The sequence below is a fragment of the Pongo pygmaeus genome, chromosome 16 (assembly GCF_028885625.2).
Source record: "Pongo pygmaeus isolate AG05252 chromosome 16, NHGRI_mPonPyg2-v2.0_pri, whole genome shotgun sequence".
Lineage (NCBI taxonomy): Eukaryota > Metazoa > Chordata > Mammalia > Primates > Hominidae > Pongo > Pongo pygmaeus.
The window spans coordinates 31,090,245-31,116,015 of record NC_072389.2 but is presented as its reverse complement, the minus strand read 5'-3'; the positions used below and the strand labels follow the sequence as shown (position 1 = coordinate 31,116,015).

The following is a 25,771-nucleotide window of genomic DNA, read 5'->3' as shown; positions in this document are numbered from 1 at the left end:
AAGGATAATAGCCTCCAGCTCCATCCATTTTCCTGTAAAGGACATGATATTCTTTTTTATGGCTGCGTAGTGTTCCATGATGTATATGTACCACATTTTCTTTATGCAGTCCACCATTGATGGGTGTTTAGGCTGATTCCATGTTGTTGCTATTGTGAATAGTGCTGCAATGAACATATGCATGCATGTGCCTTCTTAATAGAACACTTTTTATATCTTTGGGTATATGCTCAGTAATGGGATTGCTGGGTTAAATGATATTTCTGTTTTTAGGTCTTTGTGGAATCTCCACACTGCCTTCCACAATGGTTGAACTAATGGAGACATCCACCAATTAGTTAGATGGCTGGTGTTAGATGGTATCACATTGTGGTTTTGATTTGCATTTCTTTAAGGATCAGTGAGATTGAGCTTTCCTTCATATGATTGTTAGCTACATATGTATCTTGTGTTGAAAGTGTCTGTTCATGTCCTTTGCCCTCTTTTTTATGGGGTTGTTTTCTTTTTCTTGAACATTTGTTTAAGTTCCTTATAGATGCTGGATATTAGACCTTGGTCAGACGCATAGGTTGCAAAACTTTTCTCCCATTCTGTAAGTTGTCTGTATATTCTGTTGATAGGTTTGTTTTGCTGTGCACAAGCTCTTAATTGGATTTAATTTGCAGTTTTTGCATTTGTTTGCAAATATTTACTCCCATTATTTGGGTATCTTTATTTTTGATGGTGTAGCATGAATCACAAAAGTTTCAAAATCTAATGAGGTGTAATATATGTGTTTTTTTCTTCTTCCCTTTTGCTTTCAGCATATCTTAGGAAAGATTGTTTAACCTAAGATCATGAAGATGTATTCCTGTGTTATTTTCTATATTTTGGGCTTGTTTAGCTATTATGTAGAGACATATGATCATTTTGACTCAATTACATTTTCAGTGTGAGGCAGGAGTTCAACTTACATGGAATATGCACTTGTTTCCGAAATATTTGAGTAAAAAATATTTATCCATATATAATTTATTTGGTGATATTATAACATTAATTCAGTGTAAGTATTCATTTTTGAGCATTATATTCTATTACATTGATCAACATCTATATTCTTATACTAGTATTGTAGATATTGATTACTCTTACTTTGTAGTGAGTTTTGAAGTCAGGAAGTATGTATCTCCCATGCCAACCTTTTTTCTTCTTTCTCAAAGTTATTTAGGCTGCTATGGGTCTATTTCATTATATATGAATTTTAGATAAACTTTGTGAATTTAGAGAATGGATGTGTCACCTGGGATTTTGATAGAGGTTGCGTTAAATCTATAGATCCATTTGGAAAACATTACCAGCCTAACAACATTAATGTTTATAAGCAATGAATAGTCAAAGGTTTTTTTCCATTTATTTCTATCAAAATGTTTTCTGTAGTTTTTGGGTATATATCTTATACTTAATTTGATAAACTTATTTTTGATGTCATCTCAAATGGAACATTCTGAGTTTTTTGTTTTAGATTGTTAATTGCTAGCATATAGAAATTCAGAGGATTTTATATAGTGACCTTATATACTGCAAATTTGTTGAACTCAATTATAAATTCTAAACATATTTGATTAGAGTCCTTTGGAAATTTTATACATAAGATCATGTCATATGCCAACAGACAGAGTTTGACTTTTTTTCCATACTGGAAGCCTTATATTTATTTTTCTAGACTAATTGCCATGTCTATATCCTCCAGTACAATGTTGAAAACAAGTGTCCAGAGTGGAAATCTTTGTCTTGTTTCTAATCTTGGAGAAATTAGTGAACCTTTCAGATAAGCTATAATGACATATTGGTTTTTCATGGATCCTCTTTAAAAGGAAGACAGTTCCCTTATCTGCCTCATTTGCTGCATATTTTTCTCATAGGGAGTTTGAGAATTCTCAAGTGCCTATGCATCTTCTGAGATGATTATGTGGTTTTTTTCTTTATTATATGAATATAGTGCATAGCACTAGTTGTATTGTATGTTGAACCAAATTTTGCTTTTCTGAGGTAAATACCCTTGACATAGTGTATAATAATTTTTACATGTTTCTGGTTTGTTTTACTAATATTTCCTTGATGATTTTTGCCCCTGTATTCAGAAGGTGTATTGTTCTTCATTTTCCATATTTGAAATGTCTTTGTCTAATTGTGGTATCAGGGTAAACTAACTCAGTGTACAATGGGAAATCACGCCTTCTCCACTTTTTGGGAGTAATTTGTAATACATTAGTATTAATTGTTTAAATGATTCCAATAATTCACTAATGAATTCTTCTTGATGAGGTCAGAGTGGTTAATCCTAAGAACAGTTACATGAGCTTGGAAGGAGACCTTTCCCCAGCTGAGCCTTAGCCTGGGCCATCACCTACATCTGGACTGAAGAACCAGAGAAACTGTGAGTAATATGTGTGTGGTTTTGAACCACTAAGATGTGTAGGAATTTGTTATGCACCAAGTCTTAAGTAATATACCTGACGGTAATTGCAATGTGGTATTCTAGATTAGGTCTTGGAACAGATAAATATATCATTATTAGAAATTCTGGTAAAGTATGAAGGAAGTCTGTAGATCAGTTAATAGTTTTGAAACATAGTGAAATTCTTAGTTTTCATGAATATACTATGTTTATAATAGTAACATTTTAGTTAGCTGAAGGGTATATGAAACTGTCTGTTCTACCTGTGTATCTATTTGTAAATCTGAAATTATTTCAAAATAAATTTGTTTTCTAAAATTATTGTATTTTTAAAAAGAAAACATAGACATAAAAAACTGGCTTCCAGAGATGAATGGGCACATAGGGAGAGAATAGCAAACTAGCATTCTTTTTATCTCGTCACCTTTCCAAATCCAGCTGCACCTGCTTCAAGAAGGCACCTTCAAACTCCAGGGACTGTCATCCTTTTTCTCCTTCTCCGTTACCCAGTCACCAGTTGGAGTGTCAGCAACCACTTATTCAGAAAAAGCTGCCTTTCCTTCACATATCCCAGAAAGCCCCATGTGTATACATCATTTAGCAGTGTATATTCAGGATCCCACTGAAACAATTTTGGGAAATATGACTCTCTGATATTAGAAGCCAAGAATAAGAAATATCAGTGACAGGGAACATAAATCATATTTCTGCATTTAGGATCATGTTTTCTTGGTACAGGGATTTCTTCTTCAAGTAATCAAAAGACAACTGTACCTTCAAACGTTTCAGAAAAATATGTTCTAATTTAGTTCTTTTGATTCTACAGACTCCATCAGGAATTGTTTGGGACCGTGCATTCTGTTGACACTCACATTGTGGAATTATGTTGCCCACTGCCAACCCTAAAGCCACCAAGGTAGCAGGTAAGCAGAGTACAAAAAATGTTTCTGATAAATTGGTTTAGGCCAGTCTCTACTTACAGAGACCTGGATATGAATCTTTTACACAATAAGATTTTGCAGTTGGATGCTAGTGAGTGGAGAAAGCAGATGACGAAGTGCTGAGCAATGAATCCCCAGACAAACTCTAACTGCATGGAATATGTGATTTCCCACAATGTCTTAAACCAACAGTTCCTTAGAGGCTGGCCTGGACGCCACAATTCTAAAAGAGATGCCATTTAAAAGAAACCAAATTCTAGACCAGATCATGAGGCAAACACCCAACACTTTTTCTCCATAGTCTAACCTGATTAGAAGTTGGAGTTCAATGGAAGAATGTCTTGGATATTTGAGAGCAGGACTTTATGTTTATTTAATTTAGCCTTCCTGGAATTTCAAACTATAGGGCAAAATTCAGTCAACCTCCTAAATTATGTGAGTTTTTGTTTTTGTATGTGAGTTTCTTTCTTTTTTTTAATTATATTTTAAGGTTTAGGGTACATGTGCACAACGTGCAGGTTGGTTACATATGTATACATGTGCCATGTTGGTGTATATGAGTTTCTGCATACACATAAAGAAACTCCCATAGTTTAGGAGGTTGACTGAATTTTGGATATACAGAAACTCATACTTTATGTGTTTCTTCTTCAATCAGTGTATTCCTGAGGGAAAATCAAAACCAATCCTCAAATCCAAGTACCCAAATTAGGGTTGAGCAGAGTAGCAAGGGGGCAGATTAAAACATTTTATATAGCAGCATGACTTATAGTCCTTTGGGTATATACCCAGTAATGGGATGGCTGGGTCAAATGGTATTTCTAGTTCTAGATCCCTGAGGAATCGCCACACTGACTTCCACAATGGATGAACTAGTCTACAGTCCCACCAACAGTGTAAAAGTGTTCGTATTTCTCCACATCCTCTCCATCACCTGTTGTTTCCTGACTTTTTAATGATTGCCGTTGTAACTGGTGTGAGATGGTATCTCATTGTGGTTTTCATTTGCATTTCTCTGATGGCCAGTGATGGTGAGCATTTTTTCATGTGTTTTTTGGCTGCATAAATGTCTTCTTTTGAGAAGTGTCTGTTCATGTCCTTCGCCCACTTTTTGATGGGGTTGTTTGTTTTTTTCTTGTAAATTTGTTGGAGTTCCTTGTAGATTCTGGATATTAGCTCTTTGTCAGATGAGCAGGTTGTGAAAATTTTCTCCCATTTTGTAGGTTGCCTGTTCACTCTGATGGTAGTTTCTTTTGCTGTGCAGAAGCTCTTTAGTTTAATTAGATCCCATTTGTCAATTTTGGCTTTTGTTGCCATTGCTTTTGGTGTTTTAGACATGAAGTCCTTGCCCACATGCACACGTATGTTTACTGCAGCATTATTCACAATAGCAAAGACTTGGAACCAACCCAAATGTCCAACAATGATAGACTGGATTAAAAAAATGTGGCACATATACACGGTGGAATACTATGCAGCCATAAAAAATGATGAGTTCATGTCCTTTGTAGGGACATGGATGAAATTGGAAATCATCATTCTCCGTAAACTATCGTAAGAACAAACAACCAAACACTGCATATTCTCACTCATAGGTGGGAATTGAACAGTGAGAACACATGGACACAGGAAGGGGAACATCACACTCTGGGGACTGTTGTGGGGTGGGGGTAGGGGGGAGGGATAGCATTGGGAGATATACCTAATGCTAGATGATCAGCTAGTGGGTGCAGCGCACCAGCATGACACATGTATACATATGTAACTAACCTGCACATTGCGCACATGTACCCTAAAACCTAAAGTATAATGATAATAATAATAATAAATAAATAAATAAATAACATTTTATAAACACCATTATGCATCTACTTCTGCAGTGACTAATTATAAAGTGATTTCTATGATCACCAACCATATGGTTAAACGGCAAATGGGAATGAAGAAAAAAGAGTTACATAAATGTTATAGCTGAAAGAATGGAATTTATAATGAAGCTTACAAGGATCATTGGTCATATTCCTAAGACTGCAGTGGGAAGTTTCAAGATATGCTTTTTCTAGGTCTTTAGAAAGCTATCACTCCAGTGAATTTTTCAAGTAACTCTTTATAATTTCTATCTTCTTCCTCAATGGATTTCTTAAACTATAGTTCGTAAAAGTACATTTCCATGCATAACAGAAGAATTGTATTATTCCACTAAGAACTCTAATGTCTCTAATAGTTATGTAGAATGTGAATGTCCTTGCTAAACTTATGTGATAAGATTTAAGCATATTTCTTCAATAACAGATAAGAATACAGTTGATAAGCCACCATAATCTAACACTGAGAAATGGGCAGTCACAGAGGACAGTGTATTCCATTCATCGTAGAGGGCACATTTTCACATTTATTAAACACAGATGCACCTTAAATTTGATAGTGTTAAAACATTATTGACGAGAAAGCAACCATAATGTGATTGTCCTCATTTACATATACATGAGCTTGGTCTATAAACCTTCCATTGACATTTTCAGGTCATATCATCAACATCATATCTTGCATAGGGGGTTTCGGAAGTTTGGAAAGATAAACTCACAGGAGCAACATAGGAATCTCGCAAGAAGTGCAGCATCACCAAAGCTTCAGATTAGCACAGGTGATGATAATATGGGGAAAATCATGAGCAGATGAGTTGAAGAGTGATTCAGGAGAGTTACATCTCAATGAGAGAAAATTTAGGAAAAACTTTGTCAATGTATTTTTCTTGTATGTTCCATCCCATGGAGGAATGACACAAGACAAATACCCACATGTATGCACATTGAAAATATTTTTTCCACTAATTATAATGTATTTATATTATTACTATGTGATTTATTTATAAGGGATAAAAGTACTAGTTTCTTCATTTGTTAGTCGTTTTGTTCTTCCATTCTGTTGTATGAAATAATGACATGTTACAATTGACGCAAATGATATATCTCACAATTTATTAGAAAATTAAATTTTAGGGGTTAGTATAGGCTTAATAATATACTACAAGCTTTATATGTTATCATTTCATACAGTCCACACTGACATCTCAAGAAGTAAGCACAGTTTTCACTCCTGTGGTCCATTTCGGAGTCTGAGCTGACTTTCTGCAGGAAAGGTATAAAGGAACCTTGAGTTTGATACTGTCTGCCCCAGAGTCGTTGCTCACTTTGACTATGTAGAATGTGTCTTGTCTTACATGGTAAGTAATTTTCAGGTCTAGTTAGACAGCTCAGCCTACCCTTTGTCATGAAGATATTTTCCTAAATTGTTTTCTGAATATTTGTATATTTAAGCCTATGAACCAAGTAGAATTGATTTTGTGTGTATGTGAGGTCAAAGGTCAGATCTTGGTTGTTCCCTGTGGATATTCAATTTCCTGGAACATTTTAATAAAAATTGATCTTTCCCCCATGCATCAACATATAAATTAATTTTTATATATGTATATGTCTGCATTCTAGCTCTGTTTTTATTTTTTAAGTTACTGGTTGTTTCTTCTATCTTTGTGCAAATTCCACACTGTCTTATTATTATTATCTTTTTTTTTTTTTTTGATACAGAGTCACTCTGTTGCCCAGACTGGAGTACTATAGTGTAATCATAGCTCACTGCAACCTCCGCCTCCCGGGTTCAAACGATTCTTGTGCCTCAGCCTCCTGAGTAATGGATTATAGGTGTGCACCACCACACCTGGCTAATTGTTTTGTATATTTAGTAGAGATGGAGTTTCACCATGTTGGCTAGGCTGGTCTCAAACTCCTGACCTCAGGTGATCTGCCTGCCTCGGCCTCCCAACGTGCTGGGATTACAAGTGTGAGTCACTGCACCTAGCCCACACTGTCTTATTATTAAGAGAGTCTATTTAGCACAGTAGTTTTCTCTCCAGAGACTGTTTTGTATTTTTTCTTTTTTAAGAGAGAGAGAGGATTTCATCCTGTTGTCCAGCTAGGGTATAGTGGCTCAGTGGTAGAGCAGATTCTGTGTTCGAACTACTGGGATCAAATGATCCTCCCCTCTCACCCTCCTGAATAGCTAGGACTACAGGCACAAGCCACCATGCCTGGTTAATTAATTTTTTTTTTTTTTTTTTTTTTTGGTAGAGACCAGGTCTTCCTGTATTTCCCATGCTAGTGTAGAACTCTTAGCCACAAGCAATTCTCCCTGCTTTGTCTCCCAGGGTGCTAAGATTACAGGTGTAAGCCACTGTGCCTAGCCCAGAGCCCCTTCTTTTAGCCACGCTACTTCTCTATAATGAAGTAAAAAATGTCTGAATTAATTTTATTCTACAAGAACCGGCCCTTACGATCTCATGCATTCATATCTTCCATGATAGTCCCTGGGTCTGCAGGACTTGAACAGTTTTAAATCCTGGATATATTAATAAAACAAAATATTCACCATTAACAACATTTTAAGGAAAAATGCCATAAGCTTTGTCATGTTCTAAGAGTGACAGGACTGAGATGGGCGGATCACGAGGTCAGGAGATTGAGACCATCCTGGCCAACATGGTAAAACCTCGTCTCTACTAAAATAAAAAAAAAATAGCTGGGTGTGATGGTGCGTGCCTGTAATCCCAGCTACTCAGGAGGCTGAGGCAGGGGAATTGCTTGAACCTGGGAGGCAGAGATTGCAGTGAGCCAAGATCGCACCAGTGCACTCCAACCTAGGCAACAGAGTGAGACTTCGTCTCAAAAAAAAAAAAAAAGAATGAGTGACAGGAAATGAAGCCTATAGGTAAATAAACATTTAAATTATTTAGGATTAAGGCACAGAATAAATTATATTTCATATATTTCTATTTCAGATAGAAGGAAAATTATTAAATAAAGTTTAATACAGGCCTGTCCCTGTGTTGCATGAAAGCAGTGTCCTTTGATTATTGCCTTTGCTTGAGTCTAAAGATGAAGCTTTGGTTAAGTTGAGTTTGATGTTAGATGCTGGCAGGAGTCTGTCTTCTTTAGAGGAGCTACATGTATCCAGGAGTCAATTCCTTGTACCTCAACACCACAAATATTAGTTAATAGCACCTGATAAGAATTTTTTCAGGGTTTTAGAGGTGGTGATACACTTCACAGTGATTAATGTTTTTTAGCTTTGATAAGCCCCAGCAATAAGTCTGAGACTTAATTTAGGATTCAATTTTGGAGATGTCTCTGAAAGATGTTAGAAAATTTAAAATATTTGGTCAAAACTAAAACACAGGTCCTCGTAAAACAATAGTTATTCATTTACCCAAAGTGATCATTGAAAGACTTTAAAGGCAATAGAAAAAGTTACATGGGTGTAAAAACTTTACTCCTTTCAAATTTCAGGGGTTTTTTAAAAGCAATTAAACACTTAATAAAGGAAGAATAGGAACTATCTTGATAAAATGTAAAATCTTGTTTCTTAAGCCAGTTACCAAAAAGTCAAAGGAAAACCTTTTTTAGTGTGACTGCCTCTCCTTAGAAGAAAGCCCATTTAGATAATCTGGAAGTAAATCTTAAGATAAAAAGTGCTTGAATTTAATCAAATGTGGGAGGAGTGTGTACAAGGTTTTGAGTAGAACTGGGGAATACATGACTCTTAGTAGCTGTATGATAAGTTTCCTGATTACACTGAAAATTTAGACACACCAAAAACAACAACAACAACAAAACCCAAGAGTATAGAATCAGGTTATCCTGGAGGAAAACATTTCTTTTATAGACTTCTAAGATAGAATATTTCAGCATCAGCCACAACAACATTTAGAACTAAGGAGAAAAGTTACAGGAGCTGAAAAGAAGCTGAATAGAGTTATCATCCCAGGCCACATCAAAGGGAGAAAAAGCTGATAGCACCAAGACAACAATTGAACATTTGAGATATGAATCTCAGAAGTTTTCAAAAGAAGCAGCTTATAGAATAGAAAATCAAAATGTATTGTAATTTTATTAAGAGTAAATTGATACCTTAAGAAAATCTTGATTTAACCTAGGGGACCATTCTTTAGAAAGACTATTATTAACAATTCCTTTTTAATTATGGCTAACTTAATTGCATACAAAATTTCTTTTTTAAATTCCCCTTCACCAGCTTTATCATGACTTACACAGACCATCTGTCACATGCTTGGACTGTATACTTGTCCTATGGTACCTGTTCCTTTTTTTAATTTTTTTCAATTTTCTTTTACTATATTAACCTTGTAATAAGAACATGTTTTTTAAATAACCAGTCGTTTTACTTTAGGAGAATAATTTACCATACAAGATTCTTTCTCATATAAAATTACTCTTTTTCCTTTATAACCTTCTTTACCAAAAGTATATGTTCCTATCTATATCTTTCTTCACATCTCTCTTCACCACTTAGTGCTTTCTTTCTAGCTTGTTTCATAAATAACCTTTTCAAACCCATAATTTGAATCAACTTTTAGATAACTTTTAAATTAGACAAAATAATTCTTTTTCTCAATAAGGACCTACCTCTTCTTTGGCACATTTTATAGAAACCTAGGAAAAAAGAAATCCTGAACTATCAGATGTTAGTATTGTATAGATGAGAACCATTTCACCATTTTTAGTACAGTTTTCTCTATATAATAACTCTTTCTTAATTGGAAATGACCCAGACATCTAGTAAGCATCCAAAATGATTTTACGATTTTAAATTATACGAAAATTTCACTTAGAAGCATTGATCTCATTTACATATACTCAGCTTTTCCATTTTAACAGGTTACCTAGAGTACTTTTTAAAACTGGGATATTACACCAAAGTAGTAATTATTTAGTTATGTCCCTGTTACGCATTTTTTAAGTCTGTGGACATTAGGTGTTTTACCTAAGTAAGAACCTTCAAGTTCAATATATGGGCATTTTGTCAATAGCACAGAAGATTTAACTGTTTTCATTGAACAAGTAATATTAAATTAGTCTAACTCATCTGTAAAATCACACAAACAAAAATCATTCTGTTTTTGGCTGGGTTTATGGTCTTATAACCTTTATGTCATATCCTGACACCTTAATATATAGACAGAGATAAATACAAAACCATTCGTTCAGTAAACTCAGATAAAAATATATGCTGATCATTTTGAAGATATTTCTAATATTATGTCACCAATAATCTTAAAACCAGTTTTATTTGTCAAGGATTACTAAATTTATGTGAACTTGAAAAGCATCCTGACTTAATTTATGAGCACTTATTTACTTATAAGTCAATTTGGTAGCAGGCTAGACATAACACATAATATGTGTAGATACACACTAACATATCTAAATATGTATATACACACAAGCAAAGGTCTAATAGCTTTTACCTTGGGATTATATCCATAAAATAACAGTACACACTCAGTATTTTATAAAAATAGCTGGATGCACATCATTGTCTGACAAAACTGAAACCTATTTCCATGGCTACATAGCCTGTGGCATTCATGTGGTGAATTACAGAGAAAAAAAAAATTTTAAAGTGCAAAGGAAACTGGAGATTTTTTTAAGAAAATCAAGGAAGGTTGCGAAAATTTTCTCCCATTTTGGAGGTTGCTTGTTCACTCTGATGGTAGTTTCCTTTGCTGTGCAGAAGCTCTTTAGTTTAATTAGATCCCATTTGTCAATTTTGGCTTTTGTTGCCATTGCTTTTGGTGTTTTAGACATGAAGTCCTTGCCCATGCCTATGTCCTGAATGGTAATGCCTAGGTTTTCTTCTAGGGTTTTTATGGTTTTAGGTCTAACGTTTAAGTCTTTAATCCATCTTGAATTGATTTTTGTATAAGGTGTAAGGAAGGGATCCGGTTTCAGCTTTGTACATATGGCTAGCCAGTTTTCCCAGCACCATTTATTAAATAGGGAATCCTTTCCCCATTGCTTGTTTTTCTCAGGCTTGTCAAAGATCAGATAATTGTAGATATGCAGCGTTATTTCTGAGGGCTCTGTTCTGTTCCATTGATCTATATCTCTGTTTTGGTACCAGTACCATGCTGTTTTGGTTACTGTAGCCTCGTAGTATAGTTTGAAGTCAGGTAGCGTGGTGCCTCCAGTTTTGTTCTTTTGGCTTAGGATTGACTTGGCGATGCGGGCTCTTTTTTGGTTCCATATGAACTTTAAGAACAGGCAACCTACAAAATGGGAGAAAATTTTCGCAACCTACTCATCTGACAAAGGGCTAATATCCAGAATCTACAATGAACTCAAACAAATTTACAAGAAAAAAACAAACAACCCCATCAAAAAGTGGGCGAAGTATATGAACAGACACTTCTCAAAAGAAGACATTTATGCAGGCAAAAGACACATGAAAAAATGCTCATCATCACTGGCCATCAGAGAAATGCAAATCAAAACCACAATGAGATACCATCTCACACCAGTTAGAATGGCAATCATTAAAAAGTCAGGAAACAACAGGTGCTGGAGAGGATGTGGAGAAACAGGAACACTTTTACCCTGTTGGTGGGACTGTAAACTAGTTCAACCATTGTGGAAGTCAGTGTGGCAATTTCTCAGGGATCTAGAACTAGAAATGCCATTTGACCCAGCCATCCCATTACTGGGTATATACCCAAAGGACTATAAATCATGCTGCTATAAAGACACATGCACACGTATGTTTATTGTGGCACTATTCACAATAGCAAAGACTGGAACCAACCCAAATGTCCAACAATGATAGTCTGGATTAAGAAAATGTGGCATATATACACCATGGAATACTATGCAGCCATAAAAAATGATGAGTTCATGTCCTTTGTAGGGACATGGATGAAATTGGAAATCATCATTCTCAGTAGACTATCGCAAGGACAAATGGACCAAACACCGCATGTTCTCACTCATAGATGGGAATTCAACAATGAGAACACATGGACACAGGAAGGGGAACATCACACTCTGGGGACTGTTGTGGGGTGCGGGGAGCGGGGAGGGATAGCATTAGGAGATATACCTAATGGTAAATGGCAAGTTAATGGGTGCAGCCCACCAGCATGGCACATGTATACATATGTAACCAACCTGCACATTGTGCACATGTACCCTAAAACTTAAAGTATAATAATAATAAAAAAAAAGAAAAAAAAGAATATTGGGTTGTGTACACCAAGCTGTGAGGATCACTGTGCACCATCTTATAGTTCACCTGCCAGCATCAGGTCCTGCTTAATCTGGGACAGGTTCTCAGTCCTCACTTACTTTGCTGACCTTGGCCTTTGTGAGAAAACAGGTCACATATTTTATAAAATGTATCACAATCTGGATTTCTCTGAATGTTTCTTATAATTTTACTGAGCAATATAGATAGAGACATGTAATTATCTATTTGTGAAGACAAGAAACAGCAAACAGGACATTATTTACAAATACAAATTTACAGACCAAAAACTAAGAAAGAAAAGTTTGCGAATGGAAAAAGGAAAATTAAAAATAATAGTAATGTTCACCAGGGTAACAGAAAGGGTGGGAATGGGGAGGTGAGCACCTGGGACACTACAAGATCAACAATGTTCTGTTTAGTAAACTCAATAGTGTAATTTTAAAAATATATATATTTTATTTGTTTATTTATTTTAAATCTATTTTACAATAGTTTTGGATTTACAGAATAGTTAGAAGTACATACAGAGAGTTTATATATGTTCAACACATAATCTCCTTTTTATAAATTCTTACATTCATTTGAGACACTTGTCACAATTGATGAACCAATATTATAAATTATCATTCACCAAGATTCACAATTAATCAGATGTTCTGTTTTCACGTAATGTCCATATTCTGTTCCAGGATTCCGCCTAGGGCACCACATCACATGTAGATATCATGTGCCAGTTTCTCAGATTTATCCTAACTCTGATGTCATTGAAATCCCTCCTTTGGGATGTCTCTGGTGGTTTCCTATGGCCGTTGTGGATTTAGCAGAGGAAAACCACAGAGGGAAAGTTTTATTCTCATGATATTATAACAAGAGTACATAGTATCAACATGCTCTATCACTTTGTTTGTTTGTTTGTTTTTTGAGGCAGGGTCTCACTCTGTTGCTCAGGCCAGAGTGCAGTGGAATGAACAAAGCTCACTGCAGCCTCGAACTCTTGGGCTTGAATGATCTTCCACCCCAGCCTCTTGAGTAGATGGGACTACAGGCATGTGCCACCACATCTGGGTGATTTAATTTTACTTTTATAGAGGCAGAGTCTCACTACATTGCCCAGGCTGGTCTCTAAGTCCTGGCCCCAAGCGATCCTCTCACCTCAGGCTCCCAAGTTGCTGGGATTATAGGTGTGAGCCACTTTGCCCAGCTGCTTTATCATGGTAATGTTATTTGATCACATGGATGAGGCAGTTTAGCTCAGTTTTCTCCACTATAAAATTTATATTATTCCCCTTTTGATGTTGTACCTTTTGGAAAAAACATTACTATGCACAGCACATACATAAAAAGTAGGGAACTATGCCCCATTCCCCTATGGGCAGACCTTCTATAAATATCATTTGTGTTTCTGTAAAAATTATTTAACATTCTTTGGGCTTTTCTGGATCAATTGCATTTTTCTGTGTATTTTACAGTCAGTGGTCCAAGAATTGCTAAAAATGAAAAAAATTAAAGTTAGAATTTTAGTAGGGCTTGTATTGAATCTGAAGATGCATTTAGAAAGTATAAGCATCTTGGTTAATACTTAATAGCCTTCTGATCAATGAAAATCTAGTTTATATAGTATATTCCACTAATTCTTTTATTCATTTATTTAGGATTTCTTCAATATTTCAATATCATTTGTAATATTCAGTATATGTATCTTGCAGTTATTATGTTGTTTATTTTCAAATAGATTTCCTTTTTGATGCCATGTTAAATGAAATTATTTTCTGAGTTTCATTATTTGATTAGTTTCTATTGTATAAGAATGCAATTTATTAGGTTGATCATGCATACTGAATTTTTTTTGTTCCAACCTTATTTTAGTGGATTTTTAAGGATTTTCTATACATTAAATTATGTCACTGGCCAGTAGATTGTTTGACTTCTTCCCTTTCAATTTGGAAGTCTTATATTTATTTTTCTAGCCTAATTTTGTAAATTACATCCTCAAGCATAATGTTTAGTTGAATTAGTGGGAATAGATAACCTTTTGTGTTTATAATTTTGGGAATATTACTGAGACCTACTTGATAGCATGTGTTGTCATGTGAATTTTTCATAGGTGCCTGTTTTAGGTAAGAACATTCCCTTTATGCAAAATTTGTTAAGTGTTTCTACTGTGAGTGGGTTTTTGAATTGGGAAGTGCTTATTCCGTATCTTTAGATGTGATAATGAAAATTTTGTCATTTATTATATTAATATAGTTATTACACTAATTCTTTTTATGTTTTACCAAACTTATGATCCTGAGTAAATAAATAAATAAATTAGTTTTTAATTCTGTTTTATGATCCTGATTTGTGTTGAAACTATTTCCTTGAGAATTATTGCCTGGGTATCCATAAAGCATATTAGTTTATAGTTTTCATTTTCTGGATGATCTTTGGTTGTAACATCAGAGGAAACTACCTCATAGAACGCATTGCACACTGATCTCTATTATTTTATTTTTTTGGAGAACATTCAGTGAAATATTACTATTGATATTTTAAAGGTTTGGAATAATTCATCCGTAAAGTCTTCTTAACCTGTTCAATCACGAGAACTTAGAAGATGATTCCTCCCCAGCTGATCCTTCACGTGAGACCTCAGCCTTGACCATCATCTACAGCTGGATTCCTGACCCAGAGAAACTGTGAGTAATTTGTGTGTGCTTTTGAGCCAGTAAGCTACGTGGTAATTGGCTATGCTGCAATAAACAATAATACACTTGACAGTAAACATAATATGTTATCCTTGATTAGATCCAAAAAAAGGAAAAATGGCATTAGTGGAAAACCTGGTAAAATATGAAGACAGTCAGTACTTTAGTTAATAGTCTTGTGCCTTTGTCAGTTTCTGAGTTTTCATAGATAGTCTGTGGTTATGTGCGTGATATTAATATTACAGGAAATTGAAGGATATATACAACTTTATGTAAGATTTTAACAACTCTCTGTAACTCTAAAATTATTTCAATATAAATAGAAGTGTAGACATGGCTCATATATTTGAGATCAGGTCTTCCTGTTAACTTAATTGAGCCTTCATGGAACATAAAACTCATGGTACAAATGCAATAACATTATAAAATATAAATGAGATGATTTTCTATTTTACTCACTCTATTCTTCAGGGAACACTAAAGCCCATTCTTCTTCCCAAGTATCCATAAATAAAGTTGATCCAAATAACAAGTGGACAGCATAAAAGATTGTATGGAAACTATAATGCATCTACATCTGCAGTAACTAATCATAAAATGATTTGTGTGATCATTCTTCACATGATTAGAATGACTATGGGAAAGAAGAAAAAGAAATGCAACTTCCTTGATTTAAAAATTGTATCTGTGCAAGTGTGGTGGCACACACCTATAGTCCGTCCCAGCTGCTAGGGAGGGTGGGTAGGATGAACATGTGGTACCAGGAGTTTGAGGCTGTGTAGTGTGCTATGCTTGTCCCAGTGAATAACCAGTGCACTCCAGCCTGGGCAACATAGTGAAAACTCATTAAATAAATAAATAAGTTACAGAGATCATTGTTTATATTTCTATGATTAGGGCTGAAATCCTCTAGATAGAGTTTGTTGTTGTTGTTGTTGTTGTTGTTGTTGTTTTTTGAGACGGAGTCTCGCTCTGTCACCCAGGCTGCAGTGCTGTGGCGTGATCTCAGCTCACTGCAAGCTCCACCTCCCAGGTTCATGCCATTCTCCTGCCTCAGCCTCCCCAGCAGCTGGGACTACAGTTGTCCACCACCACGTCCAGCTAATTTTTTTGTGTTTTCAGTAGAGACGGGGTTTCACCATGTTAGCCAGGATGGTCTCGATCTCCTGACCTCATGATCCACCCGCCTCGGCCTCCCAAAGTGCTGGGATTACAGGCGTGAACCACCGTGCCTGGCCTGAGATTTTTCTTTATCTTTGGAGAGCCATCACTCCAGTGCAAACTTTCAAATAATGCCTTGCCATTTTTACTTTCCCTCTCAAGGATTCCTGGAACTATAGTTTATAAAATTATCTCATAGCATGTGTTTTATTTTTACTTCTGTTTGCTGTTAAGACCTCTCTGGATGGTGGCTATAACCTATAGCCTTGCCCAATGCAACTCAGGGTTTGGTACTGGCTGTGCCTGTCATGGGATGCTTACTTATCCTGGTCGATGGCCTAAAGCCCAACTGTCCAGCTTATATCCAGGTAGCCTTCTCACAGAGTACTTGTTTATACTGTAAGACACCCTGTGGCCGTTGTCTGACCTGTGTCTAGTTTATTTCCACCAAGGGAACCACTTTCTAGGAGAGTGCTAAGTGGGAGAGAAGTGATGTCCATGTGTGTTCGTAAAGTGAAATACAGAGGAGGCAACTCAACAAAAGGTGCATAATGGCATGAGTAATGCATTACTAACCAATCCCAGTAAGAAGAGGGCAGCATTCCTTAAACTGCCGATAGAAAGAGAAGAGCTCTCCAGGACATACACTCATAAGCAGCAGGGGTGGTAGAGGAGCAACTAGAGAAAGAGACAGTATTGCGCCATTTGGCTGAAGTCTTTATGGGTGTATTTGTCAGTTTTTTTTTTTCCAGAGAGACAGAACTACAGGGAGGTAGGTAGATAGATACATAGATGGAGAGTTGATAGATAGACAATAGTTAGATGAGTGGCATTTTGTTTGGGGATTTACTCATGTAACATTGTAGAGACAGAGAATTCCCAAGACAGCCATCTGGGAGTTTAAGGACCTTCGATGCTGTAGCGTGGTAGCTCAGTCCAAAGCTGAAATCTTCAGAACCAGGGAAGCCCTTGGTGTAATTCTCAGTTTGGGACCAATGGCCTGAGAATCCAGGGCATTTACTGTATAAGTTCTGGAGTTTCAAGGCCATAGATCATGGACTTCTCTTTTCCAAGAGCAGGAAAAGGAGTCTACTTTCTCCAGGAGAGAGACAGGAAAACTTTTTAAAAATTTTTCATTTTTGGTTCTATTTGGTCCCCAAGGAGATTGTATGCTGCCTTCCCCCATTTAGGGTGGATTTTTCCCACTAAATTCCCTGACTCATACATCAGTCTCCTCTGGAAACACCCTGGCAGACACACCCGGAAGTAATGCTTTACCAATTCTCTAGGTATTCTGTAATCCAGTCAGCACTTTAAATTAACCGTGACAAGTCCAGCACCTTTCTAGTTGGCACCTATATGTATCACCTTGAGCCATAACTAATATTCAGATACAGACAATAACAAGGCAATAGTTCTAACATGATGCGATGATCCTGTGTGCAACCAGAACACACTATACTATTTTTCTTAAGAGCAGTAGAAGTCTGTGGGTGATGTTTACTCTTCTCCTGATACCCCATAACTTCAATAAAAATATGTTGAATTACTAACACTTAACTACTAATATCAAGTTAATACATTCTTGTGTTATGTGACAAAAGAAGAAGAGGGAAATAAAAACAATGTTATTTGCCTAATATATTTATATATAATATGCAAATGTATTCTTAACAAAGTAGATGGGAAATACTAGTGACAATTTTAATCCTTGTTTCTGTAACTGGTCACCTGATCCTGTCTTGTATGTATGTGTTTATTTATTTACTTTATTATTATTATTATTATTCTTTTTTTTTGAGTCTCGCTTTGTCGTCCCAGCTGGAGTGCAGTGGCGTGATCTCGGCTCACTGCAAGCTCCGCCTCTCAGATTCACGCCATTCTCCTGCCTCAGCCTCCTGAGTAGCTGGGACCACAGTCGCCTGCCACCACGCCCGGCTAATTTTTTTGTATTTTTTGTAGAGATGAAGTTTCACCATGTTAGCCAGGATGGTCTTGATCTCCTGACCTCCTGATCCACCTGCCTTGGCCTCCCAAAGTGCTGGGATTACAGGCGTGAGCTACCGCGCTCCGCCCTGTCTGGTATTTATAACTCCCTTCTACTGCTACCCATTCTATATTCTCTTTGTCTTCAGCAAGCCCCTCTGCTGGTCCTGGGTCTTTACCTGGCAGGATGATGCAAACCTTCATTCCTGAAAGATCTGGAGCATTTGTGTTGTGGTCTGGAATGGTTGTAATAATCCATTGAACTTAACAACGGGGCGTAGTAATACTAAGACTTTGTTTTAGTCCATTTTCTGTTACTTATAACAGAATACCTGAAACTGGGTAGTTGATAAAGAAAACACATGTATTTCATACAGTTATGGTGGCTGAAAAGTCCAAGGTTGAGAGGCTGTATGTGGCGAGATCCTGTTGCTGGTTGGGACACTCTGAAGAGTTCTGAAGCCTACAGGGTATCGTATAGCAATGGAGTAGAGCTTGGTGACATGCAAGTCATGTCTCACTTCTTAAAAAGCCATTCTTCTCTCATAATAGACTATTAATCTTTAAATATTAATTTATTAATCCATGAAACAATTAATTCATTTATGAGGTCAAACTCTTCATGATCCAATCACCTTTCAAAGGTCTCACAATTCAATACTGCCATGTTAGGGATGAAATTTCAGCATAAATTTGGGAGGGAAGCAATATTCCAACCACAGGACTCCACTTCTGACTCTAAAAATCATGCCCTGTCACTTACAAAAAGTCTATTTCATTCCTATAGTTCAAAGGCTTAAATTGTTCCAGCATCAGCAGAAAGTTCCCAATTCTGAAGTCTCCTCTGTCAGCCCATGAAATCAAAACAAGTTATCTTCATACATAATTCAGCAGTTGGGTTGTTAATGGCCAATGGGTTCATGTTGGCTGCTGCCCAGATAGAGCCACTTTACCAAGATAGGGGAATTGCTGTAGAGAAAATTTTATACATGTAGAGCCGGCTAAAGGAGAGAGCAGAGTTTTCTTATTACTCAAAACTGCTTCCCCAAATATTCAGAGGCTAGAGTTTTTATAGATACTTTTGTGGGCAGGGGGTTAGAGAAAGGGACATGCTGATTAGTTGGTTCAGGGATGAAATCTTAGGAAGTCAAAGCCATCTTCTTTGCTGCCTCAGCTCCTGGGTGTGGGCCACGTATCCAGATGAGCCAGTTTACTGGTTTGGGTGACACCCGCTGATCTGTCAGAGTGCAAATTATGAAAAATACCTCAAACACCAATCTTAGGTTTTACAGTAGTAATGTTATTTATAGGAGCCATTGGGGAGATTATTAATCTTGTGGCCTCTGATTGTATGACTCCTGAGCCATACTTTCTAATATTGTGGTTAATTAGTTAGTTTTACAAAGGTGATGTGGTCCCCAAACAATGAGGAGTTTTGTTTCAGGGAGGAGCTGTTATTATCTTTGTTTCAAAGTTAAGCTACAAAGTAAATTTCTCCCAAAGTCAGTTTTGTTTTTGCCCAGGAATAAACAAGGGCTGCTTGGAGGTTAAATGCAAGATGAAGTCACTTAGGTCATGTCTCTCTCCCTATCATAATTTTCTCACTGTTACTGTTTTTGCAAAAGTGATTTCAATTTCCATTTCAATTTCCCCTTGCTGAGTTTCATTGCATCTTATTCTTAAGGGTTGAGGTACAGAGTTGGGACAAGTCCAAAGACCATTCTAACTTCTTCCTGCTGACAAGGCATATACTTGACATAGGATTTGGCTCCAGAGTAAATGGAATGAAACTGCTTTGCAGCTGCCTGCATTATTCACAGGTGCCTGGATAGGGTTCCTAGGCTTGCATGACCAAGACGTTAGTACTCTCATCCACAGTTTTAGTACAGCATTTAAGTGAACAGCTGACTATAGGATAATGAGTCCTAATATAAGGAGTGGAAGTCCTACCTTCACAAGTCCTTATATAATTCATGTAAATCCCTGAGCGATTCGGGTGAATAGCCCCAAGAACCAGTCAGACATGGGGTCAATAGTCAAGAGAGATTTGGGTCAGAGGTTGTTAGAAAGACAAATTGGGATAAACAGGAAAGAGCAAATTTAAATACACCATCTCATATCATTTTAGCTAGTTTCCTAGTCCTCAGAATAGATCCTAGCAGTGTTTCATTCCAGGAGGTGTCACTGCAAATGAACTAGGCCCCCTTATGTGATTAAGGAAAAAAGTACTTTTAATGACAGGCATTTGTAAGGAAATAGAAAATATTAACAAAAGTTGATGTTGGACACAGTGCATCCAGAGGTTAGATTGAAAGCATTTTTAAGTTACAAAGGAGGATAGTGATGACAATCTCACATATTTCGCATCTGTATCTCAAGAGATAAGCTTCAGCATGCAGGGCCTCAGGAAGAAGGTCGTAGCCATTTCATTGAGTCCAGGTCAGAAAAGTGGAAGAAAAATGTGAATGTGTTAGTTTGAGGACTTTAGCTCTGAGAGATTTCAGGATTCAGCCAAAATGCAGAAAACAATAAAAAGCTCAAAAACAACAGACAAGACTAGAATCTAACAACAGGTATGCTAGAGTATTTTTCTGAAATAAAATGTTTCACTCTCTAGTTCTCATTTTTATTTAAGACATATCATAGTAGGACACATTTATTTGCAAAATAAGTTTTTGTATTATTATACTTAGCCTGATTATTTGTGTAAAGTTCAGCAAGAATAATTATTTGCCATATTAGCTCTTTCTAAATTGGGTTTGCTGGAACTTTGTTCCCTAAGGAATCTTGGATTGGGCTTTTTTAAAGCCTCGAAGGGATGTATCTGTGCCTGCAAATACTTGTACAGATTGGTTGAATTTCTCCCTTCTTCAGCTCCCAAGATAATTTGGGAATCATAGGCCTGTCAGAATGTGACATTTTATACTTACCACAGGTCAGGAACCCTGTACAAGGCCTGTGTAGACAGTCATGAGGTCAGTTTCTTAAGGGGCTTTTATCATCTCTGTTAGTCAGTTTTAATTCCCCAAGCCTGTCTGTTTGTATCTGAAAGTAGGCCATTCCACTGGTAACATAACCATATCTTTGGTAAAATAATCAGTGTCTCCAATTGTGTTCTGTTACAAAAGAAATCAGATTCTTATAGTATAGAATACTCATAGTTTTCAAATTCTGGAGAAATCAAGTAGAGAAAATGAAATATCCTTCAACTTCTGCTCATAGGAATATACTTTACTCAATCATTAAAAGCTGTAAATAGCTGAAAAGAAAAATGTTGTCTTGACTCTGGAAAACAGCAGAAAGGATCAGCAACATTTCAAACAACAGGTCATAAAAGGATTATTGTGGTCTTCTATTAGTTCAGTTCATGCAGTTAACTCTTGTATTGTCTGACATTGGACCAGCAGTCCTGATAAACATACCAGCTCCTGGAAGTTTGTTTGTTTTGTGTTGTTTTTTTCCTATTTCAATGCCACAATCTTTAGTTATCAGAAACCTGTATTCAAGAGAACATTTCAAAGAGCAAACACCTTTTGAATAGTTTAAAAAAAATAGCACAATAATCTGTGGATGACAATAATCTCAGGACAGCCATTGTTTCATTAATTTTACTTTGATTTTTTTGAGACAGGGTCTCAAGCCACCCAGACTGGAGTGCAGTGGCACAATTACGGCTCACTGTAGCCTCACCTTCCTGGGATCAAGCAGTCCTCTTTCTTCAGCCTCCAGAGGAGCTGGGACCACAGGCAAGTGCTACCACATCCGACTGATTTTTTGATTTTTTGTAGAGATAAGGTCTCACTATCTTGCTCAGGCTGATCTCAAACACCTGAGCTCAAACAATCCTCCCAACTTAGCCTCCTAAAGTTCTAGGATTACAGGCATGAGCCACCGTGCCCAGTGAGGACATTACTGGCAGGAGTCACTGTGTCCAAGGAGGCCATTGTTAAAGACACAATCGACAAAGAAATCTGGTCATTTCTGTGGCACATAACAATTCAACGTAATAATCATAAGTATTACTGATAACATATACTAAGACATATTAGAATTATAGGAACCATATAATTTTGGAATACATACCAATAACATATTTATGTAAATATAATCCAAAGAAAGTTAAACATGATTTTGTATTTGACAATGTTTTTGTAGGTTAATATACCAAATAAGCCAAATATGTCTCTTTTGGACTTCAGGGGACCTAATACTTAAAAGGCTAATGAGTTAAAATAAAAATTCTTAATTTATAATTTTATTTTTCGAAGTGTACAAATATAAAAGGTTTAAAACACTTCATATCACAAAATAGAATCCCAGATAACCACAAATCATTTGTTTAGCTAAAATGATAGCTCAAAAATTTAAAAAGGCAAAAGCCTTTATTCATTGGTAGAGAGGAGACTCAGCTCCCAAACAACAGGACCAAATAAAGACAGCCTGAGGCCATCTGAATCTGTATCTTCTGTCTCCCCTACTGTTTTCAGTTTATTTAAAAGACAAATAAAAAATATTTTATTATCTCAGTATTATACAAAAATCTGTTTAAAGAGAAAATGAAATTTTAGCTTTGCATTAGTGTTTTATTAATGTCAAACCTAATTTTTACATAAAACCTTATAAACAAATCTATCCAATCTAAATCAGTTTGACCATAACTGTTTACAATTTTCTACTAAACAACTGATTAATGTTCCATGAAAACTCTGTTGATCACACATAAGGGGACAGATTCTGGGCCTGTATTACTGTGATTTTTACATTAATGATCATTCTGTAGAAAAACTAAGTAACCTGCTTCAAGTTTTGGCAAGTTGCTCACACTCACACACAGAACTTTCTTTACAAGACCAATCTTTTACAAACCTTTTATAACTTGCTTAAACTTTCTGTTTTGTCCTGTTATTTTTTAACTTAAGACAATTTTTAAAACCTCTAATTTAGAAAAGATTACATTTTTAAACAAAAACAATATCTTTAGGTCTTTTTATAACTTTTTACACAACCACATTTTATAATTTTTATATACCTTGAATGTAAATCTTTTCTCAGTAGTATCAATTACATGTGTTAATGTTAAATCTTCACAACTTTTATTTTTAGTGAATGCAATTTTAATTTCGGACCAAGTGCAGAGCCCAGGACACAGGACAGAAATGAATATAATGTCTGACTCTTCCAACATAGCTCAGGGGTGTGGCTAACTCAACATGTCCCCAGGCTTTACCTAGAAGCTGCTGGCTCTAATGCAGGCAGGTTGGACAATTACAAAAAGTCATAGATATTTATAACCTTACAACAGCAAAGAGAATATCTGACCTGCCTAATTTAGACCAAATGTCTAAATGTTGAAGAAATAATTTTATTGTACCCCCAATCTTTAAAGCTATCTTTATTATTCAACGATTATTAGTCATGTGAACTAAAAAGCATTTTAGTTAATTTTTTTCTGATAAAATATTTTATTTAAGTGCATATATATGCCAATTAATTAGCACTCTTTTATATAGTTTGTCAGCAAAATATTGCATATGTGAACCATATAAATACACAGACATAGAGAAGCAGATCTGGTAGAGTTATATGGATTCTTCATTTGTCAGTTTTAAGTTTTTCTTTTTCATTTTAGATCATCAGTCTCTTCATTACCTGTTTGCTGCCCTAAACAGTTTTTAACCAGGCAGTTTCAAATTTTTATTGTAAAGGGATAATTCTTAGGTGAAATAATTATAGAGAATTTATATTTTATCTAATCCAAGGAAAAATGTGGGGATAAAAGTTCAGTCAGGATGGCCAGGAAAAGTAGACTCTCTTACATGTGGAGATTTTCTTAAAGTTGTCAAGTTTTAAATGGGATTATTGCCTTTGGGGTGGAACCTTTTAAGGAACAGAACCAGGAAAGCATACAGTTTCTAGGGCCTAGTAAGCAGGCAGCGCTGGAAGGCAAAACAGATTCCCAGAAATGAGGAATCTTATTTTTATACTGAATCCTGGGTCCCCTAAAGAGGCAAACAATATGGCATGACACAGTGCAATGTTTCCACAGTGTGTTTCATCGTAAGGACATTTCCGCAAGGCTGCCAGACAACCCAGCGCCCATCAGCCCACTCTGTAATGAGGCCGTAAGAACACACCTTTCTTATTTAAATGTACAAATAAAAGAGTATCACCCTGTAGTAATAATCACTTACTATCAGCAACTACCATTAGTCATTTTAAAAAGTACATTTTTTATCTAGCTATTACACATCAAGGTTAATTTTTTTTCATAATGCAAAGTAATTTCAGGTCCCTACTAGTCAAAAAGGTTAGATACAAGAGGAAGGAGGAACAGACAGGAGTAAATGGAGGATAAGAAAGAATTCCATTGAATGAGAAACTTTTACAGAGGGAGACCAAAGGCTTTAAAATAGTTTCTGTACACATGTAGCTCAATATCAGCCTTAATCAAGTTGATTTTTGATTACAGAGCTCTCAAAAGAAAATCTGCTGAAATCTTTTATTAATAGATTTTAGCCAGGACAAATAGGTAGTATTTTTGGCTTTCAACTTTTCCAAAGGTAACGGCCCATGAGAAACTTATAAGCCTAACTAAGGTTATGACTTAACCATGGATGCATGAGGTGTCTCAGAGAGATGGCAAGCAGTTTTTGCAAGATTTAGAATTTCCCCAAAGATAGCTTAGAAAGGAAAATTTAAGACAGAAAGTGAGAAGATGTCCATGGAGAAGAAAATAATCAAATGAATGGCAAAAAGTCTCCAAATATCACACTAGAAAGGGCTTACTGCTTGAGCTGAGAATCAAACCCAGGCTGCTGCAGTAAAAGGGAAAAACCTTAGTTACTGAGCTACAGTATGGGGCAGTGGCTATTGGTCAGAAATAATGTAGGTCAGTCAGCTCCAAACTTCAAGGATTTTTAACTGCTCAAGAGAATCCTTAAAGCTAGCTGTGACATTATCATGTATCCTTTCAGACTGGCTGCCTGACATGAATCCAGAAATCCAACCCTCTGTATGTGGGAGAACAAGGGACAGCACCCTCACATGATTACGAAGTCAAGTTTTCAAGGACATAAAACAAGATAAGAGGGAAACTTCAACTTTTTTGTTTCAGGGAGGTGTAGCAAATTTTGTAACTGATGAGTCTGCAGGGCCAGCCCAAACAGTGGGCTTATAGGGATCCTAGGCCCCTTAGGGTTCACAGTATGAATGCTATCTCTAGGAGCAATTGGGGGTGTTAGTAATCTTATGGCCTCTGACAGTATGCCTCCTGAGCCATATTTTCTAATCTTGTCGTTAATTTGTTGGTTTTACAAAGGTAATCTGGTCCCCGAACAATTAAGGGATTTGTTTCAAGGAGGGGCTATCATCTTTGTTTCAAAGATAGGCTATAATGTTAATGTTCCCTTTGTCCAGGAACAAACATGGGCAGCTTGGAGATTAAAGGCAAGATGGATTCAGTCAGG

The 25,771-nt window shown here is 36.2% G+C and overlaps 1 long non-coding RNA gene across 1 annotated transcript; it reads left to right on the top strand.

The window, feature by feature from the left end:
- The first annotated feature begins 1,081 nt into the window (after nucleotides 1-1,081).
- Nucleotides 1,082-15,262, top strand: LOC134738262 (uncharacterized). The gene is made up of 3 exons (XR_010123920.1): nucleotides 1,082-2,416; nucleotides 3,264-3,360; nucleotides 15,009-15,262. It is a non-coding gene; the product is annotated as an uncharacterized LOC134738262 (long non-coding RNA).
- Nucleotides 15,263-25,771: the final 10,509 nt, after the last annotated feature.